The sequence below is a fragment of the Dipodomys merriami genome, unplaced genomic scaffold (genome assembly GCF_024711535.1).
Source record: "Dipodomys merriami isolate MVZ:Mamm:240054 unplaced genomic scaffold, mDipMer1.0.p SCAF_15, whole genome shotgun sequence".
NCBI lineage: Eukaryota > Metazoa > Chordata > Mammalia > Rodentia > Heteromyidae > Dipodomys > Dipodomys merriami.
In genome coordinates, this window is record NW_027202826.1 from 4,386,710 (window position 1) to 4,404,089 (window position 17,380).

Consider the following 17,380-nt stretch of genomic DNA (forward strand, 5'->3'; position numbering starts at 1 on the left):
CCTCCTCCAGCTCCTCCACCTCCTCCACCACCTCCACCTCCTCCAGCTCCTCCACCTCCTCCACCACCTCCACCTCCTCCACCACCTCCACCTCCTCCACCTCCTCCACCTCCTCCACCTCCTCCAGCTCCTCCAGCTCCTCCTCCTCCTCCAGCTCCTCCACCTCCAGCTCCTCCACCTCCAGCTCCTCCTCCTCCTCCATCCCCTCCTCCTCCTCCAGCTCCTCCAGCTCCTCCTCCTCCTCCATCCCCTCCTCCTCCTCCTCCTCCTCCAGCTCCTCCAGCTCCTCCTCCTCCTCCATCCCCTCCTCCTCCTCCAGCTCCTCCTCCTCCATCCCCTCCTTCTCCTCCAGCTCCTCCCCCTCCTCCATCCCCTCCCCCTCCTCCAGCTCCTCCTCCACCTCCTCCAGCTCCTCCATCCCCTCCTCCTCCTCCAGCTCCTCCTCCTCCTCCATCCCCTCCTCCTCCTCCACCTCCTCCAGCTCCTCCAGCTCCTCCATCCCCTCCACCTCCTCCAGCTCCTCCAGCTCCTCCATCCCCTCCTCCTCCTCCAGCTCCTCCAGCTCGCTCCCTGTAACCGGCCCGGGAGGTTCGGCCTCCCCCGGGTTCCGACGTGACGCGAGTGCCCTCTGCTGGTCGGAGTGGAGCCCTTCCGGGGCCGGGGCGGGGCCGGGGCCGGGGCGGGGCCGCGCACGCGCTGGGAGCACTGTCACAATGAATAATTTATTGAACCGCTATTGTTTGTTGACCGCCCTTCCATTATTGACTCCCCAGTTACAAGCGCACTGGCGGGCGCCGGGGTGCCAGCCTCCCTCGCCCCCCGCCGGGACAGCCGCAGCCCCTCCGCCGGGGTCAGGGGTCAAACTGCAAACTGCGGGCGCGGCGCCGTCTCCCTCGAGCCTCTGACTGAGGGCGGGAAATGGAACGCGCTGCCGCTGCGCGATTGGTGCGGAGCGCTGTCAATCAGTCCGGCCGCTCCGGGCTTCCGGACGCCTCGGGAGGAAATGCCCGCCCTGCCGCCCGGAAGTCGGCGGGGCCTGCTTTGCATGGTCGAGCTAACGGTGCCCTTCACCTGGATGGGGGGGAGAAAATTCTGGAACTCCAGTCCACGGCCCTCCCAACCCCTCAATGCATCCCGCACTGCAGGACTGCAGGGCTGCAGCGGTGCGTGTGATGTCCGCCCAAGAAGGAAACAGAGCGGAGGCGGCCCGACGCCGGGGAGGACGGACGCCGGGGAGGACGCGGGGAGGACGCGGGGAGGACGGACGCCGGGGAGGACGCACGCCGGGGAGGACGGACGCCGGGGAGGACGCACGCCGGGGAGGACGCGGGGAGGACGCACGCCGGGGAGGACGCACGCCGGGGAGGACGCACGCCGGGGAGGACGCACGCCGGGGAGGACGCCGGGGAGGACGCACGCCGGGGAGGACGCACGCCGGGGAGGACGGACGCCGGGGAGGACGCACGCCGGGGAGGACGGACGCCGGGGAGGACGCACGCCGGGGAGGACGCACGCCGGGGAGGACGCACGCCGGGGAGGACGCACGCCGGGGAGGACGCACGCCGGGGAGGACGCACGCCGGGGAGGACGCACGCCGGGGAGGACGCCAGGAAGGACGCGGGGAGGACGGACGCCGGGGAGGACGGACGCCGGGGAGGACGGACGCCGGGGAGGACGGACGCCGGGGAGGACGGACGCCGGGGAGGACGCGGGGAGGACGGACGCCGGGGAGGACGGACGCCGGGGAGGACGCGGGGAGGACGGACGCCGGGGAGGACGGACGCCGGGGAGGACGCGGGGAGGACGCACGCCGGGGAGGACGCTGCCGGGGAGGACGCCCCACCCCACCCCAAGCGTGAGACTGACGGGTGAGGTGACCACGACGCTGGGACGAAGGACAGTCTCCCCCTCCCCCATCACACACACACACAGAGACACAGACACAGAGAGACACACACAGAGAGACACACACACAGAGAGACACAGACAAAGACACACGCACACACTAATATAGTTTCCTTCCAAATAACTTATTAGGAATTTATGTCTGAATGGGGGGGGGGGGTAATCTATTACCAGATGTTGGAAGGAGGAGGGAAGCAAGGAGAGGGAAGAGGAGGAAAGGGAGGAGGAAGGAGGAGAAGAGAGGAGGAAGGAAGGAGGAGGAAGAAGGGGAAGCAGCAGCCAGCCTAGTCAGGAAAGTCCAAGAGACCCTTATCTCCAATAAACCAGCAAAACACCAGAAGTGACACCGTGGCTCAAGTGGTAGAGGCCTGGCCTTGAGCACAAAAGTTGAGGAACAGCACCCAGACCCTGAGTTTGAACACAAAAATAGATCAATAAATCAGAAGAAAAAAAAACTAACAGTAAATAAAAGTAGAAATGTCGTAAACCCATCAAAGTCTTCTTCAAGCTAAGTATTATTTTGCACGCGCACTTTCCATCAGTGCTGGTGCGTGTCACACACCCACGAGGGGCCCGCTGCGGTCACTGCCACGTGTAACGGCAAGGATGCTTTCGGGGAGGAAAGATATTTTGTAAGTGGACTTACAAATGGATGCTCTCCTCCTCCCTCGTTTTTAAGGATCCCTCTGGGTGACCATGGAGATGGACACCACGCTCAGAATCACCCCAAGGAGCCAGCAGAGCACGCGGCATGATGCCACCTTCCCCCAGGCAGAAGTCAAATCACGTGTCCCCCGGCTGGGTGTGTGCGTGGCCAAGGCCAGTGTCCCCGGAGCACAAGACGATGTCAGGTGCTCATGTAATGGTCACAGGCCACGTTTCCTGTCTGTGGCAGATGCAGAGTCCTTTCCTTCCCACCAGAGCCTGATCCTCAAGCCACGCCATGGCCCAGATGCCGACGCTGGAGACAGTTAGCGTGGGGATGCCACGGGACTGACTTCACGCCGCGCAGCTGACACAGACCCTCAGGCACCCACTCAGAGGGGCCTCGGTTTCGATTTCATGCTCCATTATTGCCCCTTACAACCCCTAGCAATGTTATCTTTGAACTTGCCTTACAGAACAAAGTCCTGAAGGATCACAAAGGAGGAGCATTAGTGGAGGGGAGGCCGGACATGCACGCAGGTGATCACCATCCACACACCTCGCCATCCACGCACCAAGAGCCTCGCGTTCTGCTGGGACAGCCACGCACGGGAGTTGAGCATGGCTCTGGTGAGCTCACACTCCCGGCCTGGAGGCCAGAGTTCCCTTCCAAACCCGTGGGCTTGAAGGAAGCTGCCCATGTTGCAGGCAACAAGAATGGCCGGGGGGCTGGGAAGGTGGCTCCGTGGTAGAGTGCTCACCTAGCATGCATGAAGCCCTGGGTTCAGTTCCTCAGTACCACATACACAGAAAGAGCCTGAAGTGGTGCTGTGGGTCAAGTGCTAGAGCACTAGCCTTGAGCACAGAGAAGCTCAGGGACAGAGCCCAGGCCCTGAGTTCAAGCCCCAGGTCTGACACATACACACACACAAAAAACAAAACCGCCAAGAGACCACTCTTTGCCATTCTTGCTCCAGAATCATCCCACGATCGGCCCGCTGCTCGGGTTTGGAGGCTTTGTGTGAAGGTTCACACATCAAAGGCTTGCTCCCAGGGCCGAGCTGGAGGTCTTTAGGTCATTGGTCACCAAAGGGGAGAATGAGGCCCCATCCTTCCTCTCTTTTGCTTCTTGACCACAAAGTGAGTGGTTTTGGTCTGCCATGGTGTGTTGCTTCTCCACAGGCCCAAAGCACCGGGGTGTCAGCGGACTGAAAACTCTAATGCTGAAGGCCAAAAGAAACCTTTCTCTTTATTAGTTGGTTTAACTGAGGCATTTGTTTTTAGTTGACTTGCCTGGGGAAAGGTGACTAACACACAAGCCATCCTCAAACTGACCACATGAAGGACATGAAGGGAAAAAAAGTAAAACCAGGAAACGCACGATTCCTTGTCTGAGTGAGTAGGCAGGAGGAGGATTAGAATGTTGAATATCCAGTCTGATTTTTCTTCCCTGAACCACAAAAGGCAACAATATTTATCACATCCTTAAAGCAAAAATCTCACAAGTCGATAAAAGGACAAACATCCCAATAAAACGGAATTCAAACACATGGAGGAACTTCAAAATGGCCAACAATGAACACTGTAAAATGTTCAGAAACTCAAAGCAACCAAAACAGCAAGTTCATCCCTAATCTATTCAGGCATACATTTTTGAAGGTTAACTTAATACATCTTTTCTTAAACTTTTCTTTTTTGGGGAGGGGGGGGTGCTGGTTATGGGACTTGAATTCAAGGCCTAAGCTTGTTTTCAGACAAGGCTAATGCTCTACCACTTGAGCCATACATAGCTCCATTTCTGACTTTTCTTGGTAGTTTCAGTTGAGATAAGAGCCAGCCCAGGCTGGTTTCAAACTTTGATCCTCAGATCTCAGCCTCCTGAGTAGCTAGGAGGACAGGCGTGAGCCACTGGCACCTGGCCCAAATCGTCTTAATTGTCCATTCATCTCTTAGACGCTTGTTTAATGGTTGATAGAAGTGCTGTCCTGACCTGGTGTCCACGTACGTGAATATGGAGGCTCACCTGCCCAGCCGTGTCCTGATAATAATTACTTCAAACCGGGCTGAGACCTCTTTACCCGTCTTCCCACTCATTCTCCACAGCTAGCCTGGCACGTTTGTCACTCTTTTCCATCGAGATTTAGAAGCCAAGAACAAGAGTGAATTCTCACCTGACAAAGAGTTTACAGCGTTTTTCCCAATATACTACAGGGCGTTTATTAGGAGATGATGAAGTATTTATAACCAGTAACTAAAAGTGAGCTGTTCCTATTCCAGTCAATGCAGGGTCGGAGAGGCAATCCGGACACTTTTTACTGTGGATCTGCTCCTTCTTTAATCTGTTACAAAAGCTCCTTCACTAATGTGCTCAGGCTGGCACTAAACAAACCTGTTTGTTGTGAGAAGCATCTGAAGTCACTACACACAGGTTTCTAAGGCAATCATAGAAAGACCCAGAAATGTTCGTGGACTGCTGACAGGAGTACATGTAAATTGTCTTTACAATTAAAAATCGAGGCATGGCTCAAGTGGTAGAGTACTTGCCTCACAAGCACAAGGCCCAGAGTTCAAACCCCAATACAATTAAACACACACACACACACACACACACACACACACACACACACACACACACACACACACACACACACACACACACACACACACACACACACACACACACAGATGGCTATTTGCTGCTCCAGCAGCTCAAGCCTATAATCCTAGCTATCCAACAGGCTGAACCCAGAGGATTACAGTTCTAGCTCAGTTTCAGGCAAAAACAGTTCTCACGATTGATTTCAACCATTACTAGGTATGGTAGCCTGAGCCAGGTACCCAAGCCACTGTGGAAAGTAGCAGTAGAAGGGGTCTGTCCAGGCTGGCCTGAATTAAAAGTTCCATCTCAAAAATAACCAGAGTGGATGGGCACCAGTGGTTCATGCCTATAATCATAGCTACTCAGGAGTCTGAGATCTAAAGATTGTGGTTTGAAGCCAGCATGGGCAGGAAAGCGTGTGAGACTTTTATCTCCAATAAGCTACTCAGAAAAAGCCAAGAGTGGTGATGTGGCTCAAGTGGTAGACTGCTAGCCTTGCTCACAAAGAAGCTCAGGGATAGCACCCAGGCTCTGAGTTCAAGCCCCAGGACAGGCAAAACTTAATTAACCAGAGTGTAAAGGACCAGAAATGTTGTTCAACTTGCAGAGTGCCTGCCTAGAAAGCTCAAAGCCCTGTAGTTGAAACCCCAGTACCACCACCAAAAAGGAGTAGGAGGGGGAGGAAGAGGAGGAGGGAAGAAGGAGGAAACTGCCACATGGAGGAACATTTAAAAATACACATTTGAACCTAAAGATTCTCCTTGTAGTTTTCTATCAAACAAGTCAGCATGCAGTAATCATGAATGTACAACATAAAGTGATAGCTACAAGATTGTGCATGGAGTGGGAGGGGTGAGTTTTGTTGTAAAAATTATCCAAATCATAAAATGAAAATGTGTTGTAGGGCCAGGCACAGCATGCCCACAATTACAACTACTCAAAAGACTGAAGCAGGAGCTTACACACCCACTTGCACACACACTCATACACAATTTAACTACAAGAGAAAACAACAAAGGCTTACAAAATAGTATACACAACATGCCTGAAGGCCCATTTGTATTACCCAAGTTCCTGCAATGTGCTTGTTCTATTATTATAACAATAATAATAAAAGTTCCTATTGAGAGATAGTAAGTATTGCCTAAAAGACTGTTGAATGACTGAACTCAAGTTTTCTTTGCTTATGTATTTCTCCTGCTTTGAAGACTCTTCATAGATGCAAAGTTGTAATCTGGGAAAGAAAGACTTCAGGTATAATTCGAACTCAATCTGAGACCTGAACAAACAAGTAAGAAATGGGCTCCGAATGTCTTCACACACACCACACAACATGCACACATAAACACAGAACCCAGCACATGCTCACATCCGTGGAATGAGATGATTCAGAAACAGTGGTTTAAGGGTGGTGGCTCATGCCTGGAAACCTAGTTACTCAGGAGACTGCAGACCAGTTTGAAATCAGACTAGGCAGAAAAGTCCATGAGACTCTTATCTCCAATTAGTCACAAAAAAGCCAGAAGTGGAGCTGTGGTTCAATGGGTAGAGCACCAGCGTTAAGTGACAAAGCTAAAGAACAGCATCCAGGCCCTGAGTTAAAGCCTCAGTACTGGCACAAAAGAAGAAGAAGCTGCGGGAGGGAGGGGCGAAGGGGAGGCGGGGGGGGGGGGGGAGCTAGGAAGTTGTCTCAGTGGTAGAGCACTTGCCTCGCATGCATGAGGCCCTGGGTTCGATTCCTCAGCACCACATAAGCAGAAAAAAGCTGTTTCTCAAGTGGTAGGGCGCTAGCCTTGAGCTGAAGAACTGAGGGACAGTGCCCAAGCCCAGAGTTCAGCCCCCATGACCAACAAAAAGGAGGAGGAGGAGAAGGAGGAGGAGGGGGGGGGGGCGTGGGGGAGGTTGAAGGAGGAGAGAGTGAAGGAGGAGAATGAGAAGGTTTAGAGTGAGGTGTTGCACACCTGTAATTCCAGCACTCTGGAGGCAGAAGCAGGAAGATGGAAATTTCAAGACCAGCCTGAGCTACAGAGTGAGACCCTGCTCTCCCCCCAAAAAACAAAACAAAGGGAGGGGAGGGGAGGGACTTTGAACAGTCACAGATTAATCGACCTCCACTGAGACCAACAGACATCTGAGTGTTCTACATTCTAAGCACTTAATGATGGAAAATGTAGTAGACATCATTTCTTGCACAGACTACATGTGTGGTGCGTTGACATAGGTGCCAAGCAGATTCAGTTCTCTGAACTCATCTTCGCTAGATGAATCTCTTTCCACCTGTAGTTGGAAGGAGGTGCAGTTCTGTCCAGACCCAACCTCTCCGGTCCACAGTCTCACCCAGCACACTTGGGAAGAGTGATGCTTTGAGAGCACTAGTGAGAGAGGAATACTAAACACACCAGATGGCCCTGAAACGCGGCTTGTGCTGCGGCTTACGCCGGCTGACAGCAACGCACATCTTTTCTGAGTGGCTTGCACACAGCTTACATGACAGAAAATGCACATTAAAGCGAGATTGACTCCCGTCCAGGAGGTCTCCTTGCCTTCTCCTCGAGGACTGGGGGGAACCCTCATCTCTGGGGACAGATTCCAGTGCCAGCCCCTCCTGCAGCTCTGTCCTCCCCTGAGAACATCTTCAGGCGGCACGTGGAACGTGCATTTCAGCCAGCCCCTGTCTCCACACGGCCTGGGCTGGCAGGAGAAGAGGCTGCCTGTCACCAACTCTACTCCTCTTTCCAGTAATGAGTTCTGAAGGGTTTCTTTTTATCAAAGAAATAATGAATGCCTCTTGCAAACTGTCGGGGAAAATGTCCTATTTGGAAGTAATTGAAAATATGTTTTGCAGCCACTCACAAACCCTTTTCCAAATCGCTTTCCTTTCTAATTAAGTCACAGGGCTTGGCGCTGCCGCTCCGTGGGTACACAGCGCCACCTTGTGTGTGCAAGCCGAAAGCGGGCCACGGGGCTGGCACGGCGTAATAACAATAGCGAGAAACACAGTAATAAATACTAAGGCCACAAAGCAACTCACTGCTAGATGGAAATGTGAATTTAGTGTCACGGGACTTTCACAAACACTTGAAATGATGAGTTTTTTTTTCTCCTTAAGTATCTGGGAAATTTTGAATACATTTAAGACATGTTTTGTGTAAAGAAACATGGCCACTGCCGGTGGAGGAGGTGAGGGCTTAAACCCCTGACAAATGGCTTTCTCCAGAGGTCAGAAAAAGGAAGGCAAACTTTAAATTTAAAATTGAAGGGATTTCCAGCTCTCAGGTGTAAGTTCTATTACACTTCACGTCCCAATATCACACCCGTGAATCCTAGCTACGCAGGGGCTCAAGATCTGAGAAGCTCGGTTCAAAACCAGCCAGGGTGGAAAAGTAGCTTCATCCATATCAATTTAAATGTTCCAGAGTTTTCTTTTCAATTTCACTTCTTACGATATCTTACTATTAGAGTCTCCAGTTATGAAAGCAAAAGGGCAAACACACACACTACTGAGATACCGAGTGCCTGTGGCCTAAGCTTTTGGCTTCACAGTAAATCCGTCTCTGCTGAAGTGACAGCGAGCTGGGATTTTGCGGATAATACAAGAAAATCCTCTGATCCCTGTCAAGTATGGGGTCCAGGGGACTCTGAAGCTTGGTCCAAATGCAGACATATTCAAGACACTGGCCAGCTTCTGAATACCCTTACGTTTATCCCAGAGGTCAAGAATGGACCACACCCTCCTAGAACAAGAAGGTCACGGATGCCTTCGGAATCAGCCTGCCATTACATGTGACCAGCTGCCTGGGAAAACGGGGGGGGGGGGGGAGAGAGACAGAGACAGAGACAGAGAGAGAGGACTTATATAACTGTGGGGACAGTTAAGCAAGTCCAAACTCCAAAGGACAGGTGTGGGGCTGGAAACTGCAGCTCTTGTGGAAACTTTGGTGTGGCTCTGAAGACTGATTAGGCCAGGCCACACACACGGCCAGGACAGCCTGCTTCATACCCACTGACCATAGATGTTGCCTAGAAAATCCCTCCCCACAACACGCTCCTATTGGGATGAACAACTGTGTACAGGTCTCACCAAGCTGACGCTAACAGGGAGGCCATGCACCGACAAGCCGCCGCTCATCCCGCCGAGTGCACTGCCCCAAGAGGGTCGCAAGGACATAAAACAACAACGGAGCACAGGGCCGGGGGGGAGGGGGTCTTCCAGTAACACAGCAGAGCTCAGCTCAGCTCAGACTGGCTTCCTGGTGCTAAAATGTGGATAATGGTAAAATACCTGCCTTGCACCTGCTGGGAAAACTTTAATAAAAGTATTGACCTGGTAAGCACTTAGGACAGAGTCAGGCCCTGCAAGAGCTGAAGCACTAGCTCCTCTCTGGCATCGCTCCGTCGAAGCCTGAGAGGATGAGAAACCTAACCCAGGAGAGGATGTGCGTGTCCGGCATGGAAAACATAAGCACCAAGGCACAGTGGTGTGAAAGCGCCCGTCACCCCTGGACAAGAGCAATTCACAGGGCACAGCCAGAGCACAAAGCTGTGGGGAAGAGCAGTCAGATCTGAACAGTTGGCTCCAGTTCATCCACAAGAGGCTGAGAATAGCACAGAAGAGCATCTGCTTTAGCCTGGCAACACAGCAACAAGAGAGACCGGAAGAGCTGGAGGTACTGCTCCAGTAGCAGAGGGCTTACCTACCAAGCGAGGAGGTTCAGTCTCCATCAGAAAGGAGGAGGAGGGAGAGGAGGGAGAAAAGAGGAGAAGGGAGAAGAGGAGAAGGATGAGGAGGAAGAAGATAGACAGATGGACAGACAGACTGATAATAGAGATAGATGATAGACAGATGGATAGACAGATAGATAGATGGATGGATAGATAGATAGATAGATAGATAGATAGATAGATAGATAGATAGATAGATAGATAGATAGATAGATAGATAGATAGATAGAATCTACAAGTCCCTATAACGTCCAGGCTTCACTAGTATGAGTCTAAATGAGGCCACAATTGAATAATTACCCCCCCCCCAGCCTTAATGCTCTTAGTATTCACTGCTTGAGCAACAGGCTTCCTCTTCCTGTGGTATCCAGGACAGGTTCCAGGGCCTCCCATGCATGGAAAAACCCTCAGGTGCTCAAGTCCCTTACATAAAATGGAGTAGAATTTGCATTGATCTACCCACATCCTCTTATGCCCTGTAATCATCTCCAGATTACCTCGAGCATGCACTAGGATGTAAATGCTATTCAAATAGCTGTTGTGTTCTATTGGCCCAGTGGCAACAGAAAAATTCTGTACACATTCAGTAGTTTTGGGGGGAGGGGAGTTGTTTTGTGGTTTTGGTGCCAGTTCTGGGTCCTAAACTCCGATCTAGGCACTGTCCCTGAGCTGTTTTGGAGCCACAGCTCCATTTCTGGCGTGTATGTGCCTCACTGGAGATTAAACTTTCCTGGGCTTGCTGCCGGGGCTGGCTTTGCGCTGCCTCTGCATCCTCGGATCCCAGCCTCCCGAGTAAGTAGGATTTTAGATGTAAACCGTTAGTGCCACCTCAATACAGATACATTTTTTAAAAAATGTTTTCCAACCAGTTTGGTGAACCCATAGATAAGAAACCGTGCATCTCTAGGTGAAGAGGCACACTGTATTTCCAAGAATTCCCTACGGGGATTTAGAGGTTTTTCCATCAATCCTGGAGGCAATTTATTGCTACCATCAAAGGTGGAGCAGAACTTCCAGAACAGACTCCATCCTTGCTAAGAGATATCTAAAATCCAGTTGTGGTGTCTTATGACCTCAATCCTAGCTACTTGAGGCACATCTGGAAGAAACAGGGAATGAAGCTGGCTGCATTAAAAAGTGTGACACCCTGAAGAACAAGAACAGCAAAAATAGATGGGGACCTCACTCCAGTTTAGAGAGCGTGAGGCCCTGAGTTCAAACCCCAGCACAACCAACATGCAAAGGGACAGAAGACAGGGAAAAAAGAAAAAGAGAAAAGAGAGATCTGTCACCTCCTACTGAAGAGAGAGAGAGAGCTCGGTGCAAGACTGCCCAAAGTCACAATCATCTGGATCCCCAAGGATGCTAATCTGATTGTACAAATATATTCAGCAAACCAGAGAGCTGATTGCCTCCAAAGCCCATGCGCTCGATGTATTGGCCACAGTGACAGTGTTTAACCTTAGGCATACAGCACCTAGCCAGGTAGCACCGGGGGCCCTGCCCCGTCATGAGGAGGATTGCAACCTATGAACTAGTCCGGCGGCCTCGGGGAAGGCAGGGCCCTATTCAGGGGCCACCTGAGGAGAGGGCCCCGAGGTCATGCCACCATTCCAGTCCTTCTCCCCGCCCTCCCCTCCTGCACCACCATGGCCTCCCCGCAAGGCTGAAGGCATTGTTCGCCCCATCCAACCCCTGAGACATGGCAAGTGGCCGTGGACCGCAGCCCTTAATGACGGAGCTCACGTGGGGGGGGGGGGGTCCACAGGACCTGCGCCCCGGGAGACAGCACACGGCCACAGTGGACGTGAAGGGACACTATGGCTGCGGGCCAGGAGCCTCCTGGCTCTGATCTCCACCTCAGTCCTCACGCAGCTCCCCCATACTACGTAAATGATGACTGAGAGAAAAGATCAGGCATCTCATCTCACTGAGGGCAAAGGCCAAAGAAAGAATTCACCCCGGTTTCAACAGCATGAGAATGAAAAGTAGAACACAGCATTCCAGCCCTGGCATGCAACGCTTCTACAAACCTGTGGGGGGCAGCAGCCGTCCCACTGCCCCTTAGGTTTGGGAACCATGGTAGAGGCTCAGCTCCAGCCATTGCAATACTATTTCACTCAGGAGGAGTGAGAGAGAAAAAAAATAAAGCTACTTCTCAGGAGCCGTGTCTATCTGTTTATATTTATTTATATGCTTTTGTTTCTATCTCACAGATCAAAATTAAGTCACGTTAGAACTTCCAAAGGAGGCTAGGAAGGCGCGAGTCAGTTGAGGGGGTAAGATGTGCAACAGATGAAGGAGGGTGAACACCGGTGGAACTCAGCTCTCGGCCTCCCGTCATCAAGTAGTAATCTTTTCCGGTAGAGGACGGCAAGACCGAGGCTAGCCGGGGCCTTGCCCAGCCGGGGTGTGGCTCACCAGGGTGCTCAGCACCAACCACGCAGGGCCCGGTGCTCACAGACTGCCAGACACAGTCGCCGCTCTGAACAGCAAAGCCACCTGCTTAGTGCACCGGCTGCATGATCAGATTCCATATTTCATGCAAAAACAATAATTTGTGTGCCACACAAAGAAGGGAAATGTACTGTAGCATTCACCTAAAACTTTGGCAGAGATTATGTCTTAGGTAGTAGAATCTCTTTTTGCTTTTCATTCCTTTCTCTGGATAACGTTCTTTCAAGGTATAGTAGTCAGCCAGTAATTCCCCTGAAGAGGCCAGCCTTACCGTGCTAGCATTCATTCATTCTGTGATTCATTCATGGCCAACGCGCAGCAGGGACAGCAGCAATAATGAGGAATCACACCTTGGCCCTTCCCCCTTGCTGCTGAGTGAAATAGAGCACAGAAGTTACATCATGACCTTTCTTAACATTTCCAAACTGTGCTTTGTGGCCTGCACAGAACCCAAAAATAAATGTAACCCACAAACATCTTTGAAGACTAGCCAGTCAAGTGCAGACCCAACGGAGTGAGTCAGGGGAAAGGGAAGAGGGGAGCTCTACAGTTTGGCTTTATAAGGAAGAAGAAGAAGAAAAAACGGATGCTTTTTGTCCCTGAGGCCCCTGGTGAAATTCCCCGTCTGTGGGTGTGACTGTCACCCTGGGCTTCCAACCCACAGGTCTGCTCTGCAGCTCAGACTCCATCCAGCCCTTCACTGGCCAGGCTGGAGCTATAGGAAGGACGGTGGCCAGCATGGTTCAAAAAGGACAGCGCAGTTCCTTGGCTCCCAGAGGGAGTTAATTACTTACCTCACTACTACTCCACACAGCTTTTGTCCATAAAGGGCAATTGCTGAAAAACTGAAAAGCAGTTGTTCTTGATTTTTCCTTTTATTCTTGTGTTTCTTACTTTAGAGCCAAAGACTGACAAGCCAATTTAAACATATCAATTTTTCTAGTACAATACCTAAGGACACATGATACACACACACACATGCACACCCACACACACTACTCACAAAGAGTAGTCCAGCTATAACCAGCTACATTTACTAAAGTCTTGTGTTCCACAATGGATCTAGACTAGACCACAGACTAAATCACTAACCTCAGCAAAATAAAGGAAGGGCTGGTAATTACATGCACTTGGGTCTAATCTATACCCAGCCATTGATCAGCACAAGAACAATGGTGGATCCTATAAGCCCCTGTGTAAGAGAGCAATCTGTCACTGGTTTCAATAAAAAGGCCCTCAACTTCTGTAAGCTTCAGGCTCCACAAAGCCTGGATTCTCTCCAAGTAAGGCAATGGGTCACATGTTCTTCCATTTTCTATTTGGTTCCCCCCCCTCCTTTATTTTAGACTGTGATTAAACCACATAATCCAAGGAAGGCTTTATGACATACATCTGTCACTCCAGTCCTCAGGAGGCTGAGGCAGAAGGATCAGGAGTTTAAGATCAGCCTGGACTATGAAAAGAAAAAAAAAACAGAGAGGGAGGGAGAGATAGAGACAGAGAGAGGAAAGGAAGGAAGGAAGGAAGGAAGGAAGGAAGGAAGGAAGGAAGGAAGGAAGGAAGGAAGGAAGAGAGGGAGGGAGGGAGGGAGGGAGGGAGGGAGGGAGGGAGAAAAGAAGGGAGGGGGAGAAGGAAGGATGGAAGGAAGGAAGGAAGGAAGGAAGGGAGGGAGGGAGGGAGGGAGGGAGAGAGGGAGGGAGAAAAGAAGGGAGGGGGAGAAGGAAGGATGGAAGGAAGGAAGGAAGGAAGGGAGGGAGGAAGGGAGGAAGGGAGGGAGGGAGGGAGGGAGGGAGGGAGGGAGGGAAAGAAGGGAGGGAGGGAGAAAAGAAGGGAAGGGGAGAAGGAAGGATGGAAGGAAGGAAGGAAGGAAGGAAGGAAGGGAGGGAGGGAGGGAGGGAGGGAAGGAATGGAGGGAGAGAGGGAGGGAGGGAGGGAAAGAAGGGAGGGAGGGAGAAAAGAAGGGAAGGGGAGAAGGAAGGAAGGGAGGGAGGGAGGGAGGGAGGGAGGGAGGGAGGGAGGGAGAAAAGAAGGGAAGGGGAGAAGGAAGGATGGAAGGAAGGAAGGAAGGAAGGAAGGAAGGAAGGAAGGAAGGAAGGAAGGAAGGAAGGAAGGAAGGGAGGAAGGGAGGGAGGGAGGGAGGGAGGGAGGGAGGGAACACCGTGTAGTTTCTTGCCATTCCTAGCTCCTAGATGTATACATTTCATCGTGCTGTAGCTGGAGAGAGGAGGAAAGAGCACAGGCTGTGTCAGACCCAGCTCCAGGACTGTGTAGCTCAGTGGTGGAGAGTTTGCTTGCATGTGCCAAGCCCTGGGTCCATCCCTAGCACCACAAAAGAAAAAATAAGATTCATCCCTGGTTAAGCCCCAGAATAGTCTGGACAAATGGCATGAGAGCCCAGCCTTCTCCACAAGTGAGCTGGACGGCAACGCGTCTGCACTCGCACAGAGAGCACACTCGCATTTGTGTACACAAGCAGGCATAAGTGTACATATTGTTTTAAAAACAGAAGGTAAATGTGGCTGACCATGCAGAAGCCAGAAGCCAGAGAAGGGAAGCTTACTGGTGGGGCAGGGGTTTGTGCCAGCCTGTCTTTGATCATAGAAAAGGGACGGAAAGGAGACTGATATTTCTAAGCTGGCAGGAGGGTGCCAGCGAGTTTAAAAAGCAGAAGCAGGTTGGGCAGAAGATAAAGAGAGCAGGAAACTTGGTACAAATAATTCATGTAAGAAGTCAGCTTGGAAAAGTGTTTTGAGACCAAAAATAAAGAGAAGACTTTGGAAAGATGTGTTTGAGGACTGTGGGCAGACATTGCCGGGAACGAAGCGGGCGGGAGGTGCATTGAGATCTCGAATCAACTCGGAACCTTAGGGAGATGAGTTTGAGGACGGACAGCAGACGTTGCGGGGAAGAAAACGGGGCTAGAGGCCCCGCTTCCTGGCTAGCACACACGAGGCTCCGAGTCTACCCTGCCTTCAACATCGTGTCCCCACTGATTCCTTCTAAACCTGCTCTCATCCTCTAAAATTAAAAATAACTTGGAGCCTAGGGGTGTAGCTCAGCAGTAGAACACTTGCTGGGCATGCATGAGGGCCGGGGTTCAATCCCAATACTGCGTCAAAAGAACAATAGAAAATGAAAAAGGGTCTTCTGCTAGAACTCTTTTCCTTGCTGATTGACACAAGAATTCCTCCAGGAGGGGCCTCGGGATCTCAGAGGTGGTGACTGGCCAGCCAAAGTGGGAGCCCAACGCTTGACAATGTGGGGAAAATTAGAACTATCAAAGGGTGGCTGTTGTTCAGAGTCTGAGAAGCAAAACATCCGTAGAAGAGTAAAGAGTAAATGGAGAGGCTGAATGCCGCAGGAAATCAGAACCCCTGCTGGTGTTGTTTTAAGATGTGGGAATCGCCAGGGGTGATAGAGATGTAAGTGTGCTGGGACACATTTTATGCATGTATGGAAATCACAGTGAAACCTCCTTGTTTGACTAAAACAACATCTTTTAAAAGAGAAGGTGAGGATAAAGAGCAACACTTAGTAGCCCTAAGTTAAGGACTTGTTATCTGAAACAAAGTAAACAAATGTCTTCAGCAGCTAGCGCTGAGGAAGTTGTCTATCTTCAGATCCCAGAACACCTCCTTCCTAGGAGCCAAGGCAATGATGACCAAAGAGTCACAAACATACAAAAAATACCAGGTCAGCCAGAACCAACTGGTTGATCCATGATCAATACCAAGAGCCATCAATATGTGGTTAAGCAAGAGCCAACGATTGACCCACACTGAAGCCTTGACAATCAGAAGGAACAAGATTTATACCTCAATATTGTTGTAACGATATTTCAACATCCCTGCCAGCCTTATGGGATGGTAAATAGATATTGCAAAGAGTAATAACCTGACTGCTAGAATCCTCCACGTGTGGGAAGGAGGAAGCCGGGCACGCCGACACCCTGGGAGAAAGGTGTTATAAAGCCGGAGTCCAGAAAGAGATTAATGCTACAGTGTTATAGAACAAAACACTCCAAGGATTGCAAGCTGATGGCCTGGCGCCCTGTTATTGGGAGCTTGTAACCTATAAAGAAACATAACAGGTAACAAGTAACTTGACATGAGAAGCTGTGAACTACCTGCCTTAAGAAAAGAAGGATTCGGAGTTAGGCATGGGAGCATCTATTCTGACCCTTGGGAGGTAGAGGCAGAAGAATGGAGAGTTCAAGGCCAGCCTGAGCTATGTAGTGAGACCTTGTTTCAAAAAAGGGGAGGGAGGGCTGGGAAGGTGGCTCAGTGGTGGAGTGCTTGCCTGGCATGCATGAAGCCCTGGGTTCAGTTCCTCAGTACCACATACACAGAAAAAGGCGGAAGTGGTATTGTGACTCAAGTGGTAAAGTGGAAGCCTTGAGCAAAAGAAGCTCAGGGACAGTGCTCAGGCCCTGAGTTCAAGTCCCAGGTCTGGCAAAAAAAAAAGGGTAGGGATGGAGAGAAATGGGTAGGGAAAGAGATAGATGATAGATAGATAGATAGATAGATAGATAGATAGATAGATAGATAGATAGATAGATAGATAGATAGATCATCAATTGATCGATCTAGGGAAGGAGGGAGGAAGAGAAAGAGAGAAGGAAAGAGGGAGGAAGGAAAGGAAGGAAGGAAGGAAAGAAGGAAGGAAGGAAAGAAGGGAGGGAGGGAGGGAGATAAGGAGGGAGGGGAAGGAAGGAAAGGGAAGGGAAGGGAGAGAAAGGAAGGGAGGGAAGGGAGGGAGGGAGAAAGGAAAGAAAGAAAGAAGGAAGGAAGGAAGGAAGGAAGGAAGGAAGGAAGGAAGGAAGGAAGGAAGGAAGGAAGGAAGGAAGGAAGGAAAATAGTTCTACACAGTCAGAAAAGGCAGACATCCTCCTCTCATTTCTGAACCCTCTCATTCTGACTAACCAATGCATTTTCTAGATGAATTTTGAAAAGGTCTGTTTCAAGTTAGCAGAGTGTTTCTGGGGAACAGACACGGGTGTGGAGGAAGAGTCTGGCCTGTGTTTGGCTTATCTTCAGAGAGTGCCCATCTCAG